This window comes from Pollachius pollachius (assembly GCF_949987615.1).
Source record: "Pollachius pollachius genome assembly, chromosome: 3".
Classification (NCBI taxonomy): Eukaryota; Metazoa; Chordata; class Actinopteri; order Gadiformes; family Gadidae; genus Pollachius; species Pollachius pollachius.
The window spans coordinates 46,202,294-46,209,437 of record NC_136936.1 but is presented as its reverse complement, the minus strand read 5'-3'; positions in this window follow the sequence as shown (position 1 = coordinate 46,209,437).

The following is a 7,144-nucleotide window of genomic DNA, read 5'->3' as shown; positions in this document are numbered from 1 at the left end:
AGAGGGAGGCACTGAGATTAAAGAGTGGAGGGCTAGAGACTCGCAAGCACACCTGTGTGTCTCCCCCCCTTGCGAAGCCGTAGAGTCTGCAGGCAGTCTGAGCCGTGGGAACCACAACACTGGGAACGCTGGGATTCCCTCCGATGCAGGGCGGCTCTGCTGTCTGCCACAGTATGGGCCCTGTGTGTTAACGTTTCAAAACACCGCTGTGCATGCCGTTTGTGCTGTTATCGAGGGCATAGCCTTGCTGCGGGAGTGTGTGCGTGTGCGTCTTTGTGTGTGTTTGTGTTAGGTGTGTGTGTGAATTGTGTCGAAACACTGGCTATCATGTTACTATATGGATGGCCCCTCAGCTTGAAAGTGATGCTGTCTGTTTTTCCTGTAGAGGTCACTGTTGTGTGGTCCCTCTGAGTCTGGGCGAGGGAGAGAGTGTGTGTGTGTGTGTGTGTGGGTGTGTGTGTGTGTGTGTGTGTGTGTGTGTGTGTGTGTGTGTGTGTGTGTGTGTGTGTGTGTGTGTGTGTGTGTGTGTGTGTGTGTGTGTGTGTGTGTGTGTGTGAGAAAGAGGGGTGGGAGGGCAGAGAGAAAGAGAGAGAGAGAGAGAGAGAGAGAGAGAGAGAGAGTAAGAGCGAGAGAGAGAGACACTGAGAGAGACAGAGAGAGAGACAGACAGACAGACAGACAGACAGAGAGACAGACAGACAGACAGACAGACAGACAGACAGACAGAAAGAGAGAGAGAGAGAGAGAGAGAGAGAGAGCGCGAGAGAGAGAGCAAAAGAGAGAGAGACTGTGCACAGCCCCCTCCAGATGAAGTCCTGTTTGTTGTCTACCAGGAAGACTAAAATAAACGTGACATTGAGGGAAGAGGAGACAGGGAGAATGTAAGCAAGGAAAAGGATTACAAAGTTAATTTTTGTTTGCAAAGCCGCTATGCTCAACACAAACAATGGCATCACTTTCAAAGGGAAACATTCTTTGCGGCTTAATCTCGCACAAAGACTTAAACTACTTATTTTCATTTGCAAATATTAATCTTGCTCCGACAGTTAATGTGGAATCCGAATAAATCTTGTGTACATATGTCCTACCACTTAGTACAAATGTCAGATCATATTTTTCTCTTGAACATGCTATTAATTATATGAATCGCCAAATCCCTGTTTTTTGTGCGTCCGGGAAATTAATATTCTTAGAATTATTGCTGTGCCTCATTATCAAATAGACAAATTAGATGAGTGTGTCGCACGCATTTGTAAACGCTACTTGGCGTCTCAAAGCTTCCTTATTGAACCAAAACACCACATATGAATAAACTCTTTGCCATTATTCCTCAAGTATAAGAGCCCAGATGGTACAATCTTAGCCCGACTTGAATGAAGGCTGTTGTGTGAATAACGGCTGCATCTCAAATCCTCTCAAGGACCTTTAAAAGAATGACATGAATAATCAGTGTTGTTAAATGTGTAGTTTATTAAGTCGGCAGGGGCACATTGACCTTCTGTCTAAAACCCAGCCATATTACGGTACATTCTGCCAAGACTTGTTGATGGATTGTGTTTTGAATCCGTAAACATCCATAAAGTAAAAGTTAGTGAGGTCCCCTATTAATATTGCAGAGTAGTTACACAAGGTTTAACCGGTACACAAGAACACACAACGCACTGCTGCGACTCCTGCCTCTACGACTGCTACTACAGTACCACTACAGTACTACAGTACCACTACAGTACCACTACAGTACTACAGTAGCCCTACATTATGCTCACATAAATTAAGCTCAGAATGTGGCAATTCAGAGGGTGAATTGGTTCAGAAAACCCGGGCATTAGTTTGTTAAGAAGGTTAGCCTAGACCAATAATCTAACAGGAACAGTTAATTAAATATTCATAAGGATGTTAATGTTTATGCTACTATACTACAGAGCTATACAACTATGCACAGTGGAATCCAGTAGTTGCAGGGTAGGAAATATTGTGAAGAAAAAGTGCTAAATGTTTTAAACCCTTGTCACTGTGTTATCCTCTGTCCTTATCTTATACCTTGCATGTGTTCAGTTCAGTTACCGTTTATTTTCGTCATAAATCTTCCGTCGGTGACATGACACGACGCAGGTAACGGATTCTGTCCGACACCGACTGGAGAGCTGTTTATGTACATCTGTTTGAGGCCCATCATTTCTAAAGTAATACGTGTTGCAATGACACCCCCTCCCCACACACACACATCCACACTCGACACGCTGTTAGCCCTGACGTTTCCAACTGCCACCACGGTTTGTCTGTCCAAACTAATGTATTCCAGCAGAGTTGATTTCCTGATTCCAAAGGACAGTGCATCTCATTTCTTGTCACTCGTCTCCCAAATTCCTAAAGGTACAATTAGCATTTTGTTTGACGAAATGTTGAAAGGTTCATAGATTGATATTTGCAAAGAAAGGGATCTGCGGGATGATTTTTTTTCTCAAATGCAAATTTTGACATTTATTAACTTTTATTACAGATAACTGTGTTTATGGATTGTAAAACGGCATACATTTAATGGGAACATAGTAATATTACAATGTTTTAAACACTACCAGTGTGGCTCACCGGCGAGTGTGTAATTTAGTGTTGTGTAGCAGTGAAATGCTTTACAGGAGGCCCTGATTTACGTCCTGTGCACGGCATTTCTAATGAGCGCGACCGGCATTGCTGCGCACCCCCTGTTCCAGGAAACTACATTTACAGCAGATCTTTTTTCTCAAGAGTGTTTTTCCCTTGTGAAATAATGTCAGCACTTTCCCACCTTCAAAGTCCTTTTGTTTCCAGATCTATTAACAATTCTAATTGTACAGGAACCCTTGTTAAGTAAGGCTGGTAAACAAAGCAGGAAACACATTATTTCCTTTTAGTGCAGATTAAAGGTACAGCTAGGCTGTGTTGAAACACATTAATGAGGTTTTAAATAAAAAACGCTGGCAGGGACTTTACACTGCTGACTAGTTTAACTGCAGTAAGCAGTTGATTTTCCTTGATGTTAAAGGGTAACATTATTTCACCCTGTAATGAAAATACATCTTTCCACGCGCCTATCTGTTAATTAACAATGTTGGTGTTACAGGCATCTTCAAAAGAAAAAAAATAGAAAAAAAGTGTTTGGGGGGAGGGATACAATCGCTTTCAATCTGATTAAAGTAAGTGATACATAATAGCGGGGTTGTTTTGCTTGGCTCCTGCTACTAATTGAATAGCTTTGTATGACTGCAAATGTTTTCCCTGCTCACAGGGGTTTGGCTAGACCCCTCTGGTTGGGATGCCCCTATCTTAATTACGGATCAGTTTCCAAATGTGCTTCAATTTCCGCAGCAGGACAAGTTCTGTTAACTGCTATTTTTAAGGACCAATAACAATGTCAAAGCTCTGGATGATGAAAGCAATTAAAGTTTCTCTCTGCGTTCTGAAGCACAGCCAGAAATGGCCGGCGTGTTTGTACAGCATTTATTAAACATTTACTAAATGGAATTGAATCTGTCATCGATGAAGCTCCCTAAGACAATTACCTTTTAGCACGGCAAACACTGTTTCACTCAGCCAGTGTCTCGCCGCTTATGGCCGTGATTAGCTCGTTGATTTCATCAAACCGATCTGGAATCCTCCAGCAAAGTGTGTGATAAAGAGAGGGAGAGCAAGAGGGAGAGAGAGATGGAGAGAGAGAGAGAGAGAGAGAGAGAGAGAGAGAGAGAGAGAGAGAGAGAGAGAGAGAGAGAGAGAGGGAGAGAGAGAGAGAGGGAGAGAGAGAGAGAGATTGGAGGGAGGAAGGCGGGAGAGATGGGAGAGAGGAAGTGGCTTAAGCATAATTTTACCATCGGAATTTCGCAATTAGCATACCACATTTTCTCCATTAGATAAACTGCCTTTGGAGAGCGGGGCTGGTTTAATCTGTCTAATGTCCGTGTAAACTATAATCTCCTGATTTCTAAAAGAGAAGCCCCCTGGAGGGCATCGTCCACGCTCACTCTCCACAACACACGCTTCTTCCGAACAGACGCCATGGCGACGCAGCGCCGAAAGCGGGGGGGATTGCAAGACAGTGAAGGGGTGCTACATGGGCGTTTCACCCGCTCGACCTCCCCACCCCCTCCCCCTCGCCTGAGTTAAGGTAATCAAAAGTAATTCCATTGTCTGCCGGTGTGCCCGTGTTTGACGACCACTAGAACGAACGAAACCCTTCCGGAAGCGCTAATACACTCAGCCTGTCAGATCCCTCACTCCGACCCTGCCGACTGAGCGATTACACGGCTGCCATGACAACCTGTTGTCTCCCCCATTCTCCTCTTCCCCCCCACCTGAAGTAATGTGTCACGTTAAGTCACTCCCGCGGTGGACGACGGCGGTGTGTGTGCTCTCTGACTGAAAGATAGTTCGGGGAGGGCGATAGCATGACACCGTGTGATAAATGAACGCAAAACAAAGAGTGTGTGTGTGTGTGCAAGTGTGTGTAGGTGTGTCTGGTATTGGTAGTGCTAGAAACCGGATGGCTAAATGGTGGGGGGGGGGGGGGGGGGGGGGGGGTTGAAGGGGAGGGATGGGCCAATCAGAGCCTCGTGCTACCAGATCGGCGGCGGCAGGCAAGGGGCCCATTAGTGCATATGGATATAGAAATGAAAGCAGCGCTGTTATCCAATCGAACTATGAGCGGGCCCGAGATCACGCCGTTTACATGCATATCATTGGCCCCTCCGCCATACACTGCGGGCTGTGTGAATTAGGCCCCCGCGTGATGCGGGTGGAAGGGGTCTCGTTCTCCTCTTGCCGCGCCAAGAGTCACTCCATTGATTACCCTTCCCCGCACCCAGGAAATGGCTCATGCATCTCATGTACATTATAACAAATGTTCCCTTTGCATTACAATTGAATTGTGATTGTTATGTTCAATCAATGGGGAAAGGTCACGGGATCGCTCCTGCCAGCGCTTTAATGGAGAAGTCGATGGGGATTCATTTTAATCACTGCGGCTGTGGCAGAATGAGCACAACACTGAGAGACTGTCAATGGGCCGGTAATTACCGCTGTTTATACAGGTTTCTGCTTTAGCAATTTAGATATCCACAAATCTCTCTGTCCTCCCCCACCGCCTCCTCCCGTCCGACTCCCTCGTATCCGAGTCTGCTGCTGGTCGGCATCAAATGAAGTACTTTAGGTTGTGGGCCGTGACTGCTCCGATTGTGGCTCTATCGCAGAGGTGGGGCTCTTTTGGAAATGAAATGGTCTCCATTCCACTGCTCTTTTGAGACGTCGTATTACCGAGGGGCATGTATTTTACATACGGTGCATTGGCGTGTCTGTATGTGTGTATGTGTGTGCGTGCGTGCGTGTAGAACATTATTCTGTTGGCTCAGCTGCTTGCCTGTAACAGTAGGGGAGAGGAGGAGGAGGAGGAGGAGGAGGAGGCCGCCGCCGCACGCACGGCATTCCCATTTACAGTGCTCATCAAGTTTTGGTAAACTGTGGTTAACAATGCAGTATTTACGTAGCAGCCTCCGTGGGCAAACGCTGTCATCTCCCTTCTTATTAACCGCTGCCTATGTAATCACATGATGATAGGGGCTGTTATGAACCAAACGGGTTGTCATATAATAATGGCCCTCGCAAACTACAAAGGCAGAAAGAGAGACTTCACTACCCATAAGGCTTAATGAACTACCGAGCCGTGCACCGGTTGACACTCATTTAGGTCATCTCTGTGTCTCCCAGCACACCGTGTCTGAAATCACTGATACTGAACGTGCACTGATGTAGAAACACAAACACGGACATTCGACATTTGTAGTTCTTCTTCCAGTTCTGGGTGACTGTTGGTCCTCCGACACTCACCAGGGCGGAGTTAACACCGAAGACACTGCTTAGCTTGCATACATAGCAGTGAACCCAGAAGGCAACGTGTGCTGCTGCTAGTGCTGCTGGGACATCCAATGCATTACACACCCTCCACCATCCGCGCGCTCTCTTGACATCTCCCTATCACCCCCCAGCCACGGCCTTGTTTGTGTCGGGCTGGCTGTCTCAGGATAGATGGGGTCGAGGCTGGGTAACCTTGGGAGAAACAAATATTCATGATCAATAAGCGCTTTATTTGGAGCATCTAAATGATTCCTCTGTTTGAGGCCGCTCCTCTTCCTCCCCTCATTAGCCCCCCGCGCGAAAGTGAACGCGCTCCCCGCTGATTTATGGACGGCCCGGCTAAAAGGGACATTTAAAACGACGGCACAATATCACTGCTTTTCAAATGTCATGTAATCATAGCGTATTGGGCGGGTGGTGGTGGTGTGGTGGTGTGTGTGTGTGTGTGTGTGTGTGTGTGTGTGTGTGTGTGTGTGTGTGTGTGTGTGTGTGTGTGTGTGTGTGTGTGTGTGTGTGTGTGTGTGTGTGTGTGTGTGTGTGTGTGTGTGTGTGTGTGTGTGTGTGTGTGTGTGTTGGGGTGGGGATGGTGGTGGGGGGGTGGAGCACAGAGAGCTAAGTGATGCTGCTGATAATGAATTGCCTCTGAAATATAATGTGTTGTGAGTGTGACTCTTTGTTCCAAGCTCCGTACACCAACTCCATACAATTAAAGTTATTTATCTTTCTCATTTTTTTTCTTCTTTTCACTTCATCAATTATATTGTGATACACTTAATGTCCATAAGGGGGATGATGTACGATTGGTCTAATTATTTCTTATTCACTATGCTTTCTAAAGCATATCAATTTTGTTAATACCATGTAATTAAAACACGTCAGTGCGCTACAAGTTGCTGGCTGTATTAATGACTATGAAAATTATTTTAATTAAATAGCCAATTATAGAAAAATCCTAACCATGAGAATTGACATTTAAATGAATTCAATTTAAATTGCTTCTCAACGTTGTTTTATCAAAGCTTTATGGGGTGAATAAATTATTACATCAAACAATATACTGTGTCATTGATCACACAGAAGTCTTGTGCCCTGTCCACACATTTTTCCAAATACACCCCTGATGTCATACATCATGCAGGGTGATTACATTTTGACAATAGTCATTTGTTTGCTGTGATCTTATCTGCATACTATAATTCCATGCAGTCTAATTAAACTTGGTGTTTAACGTTGAAATTATTATTTTGTGTGAGTCCGCCGACAA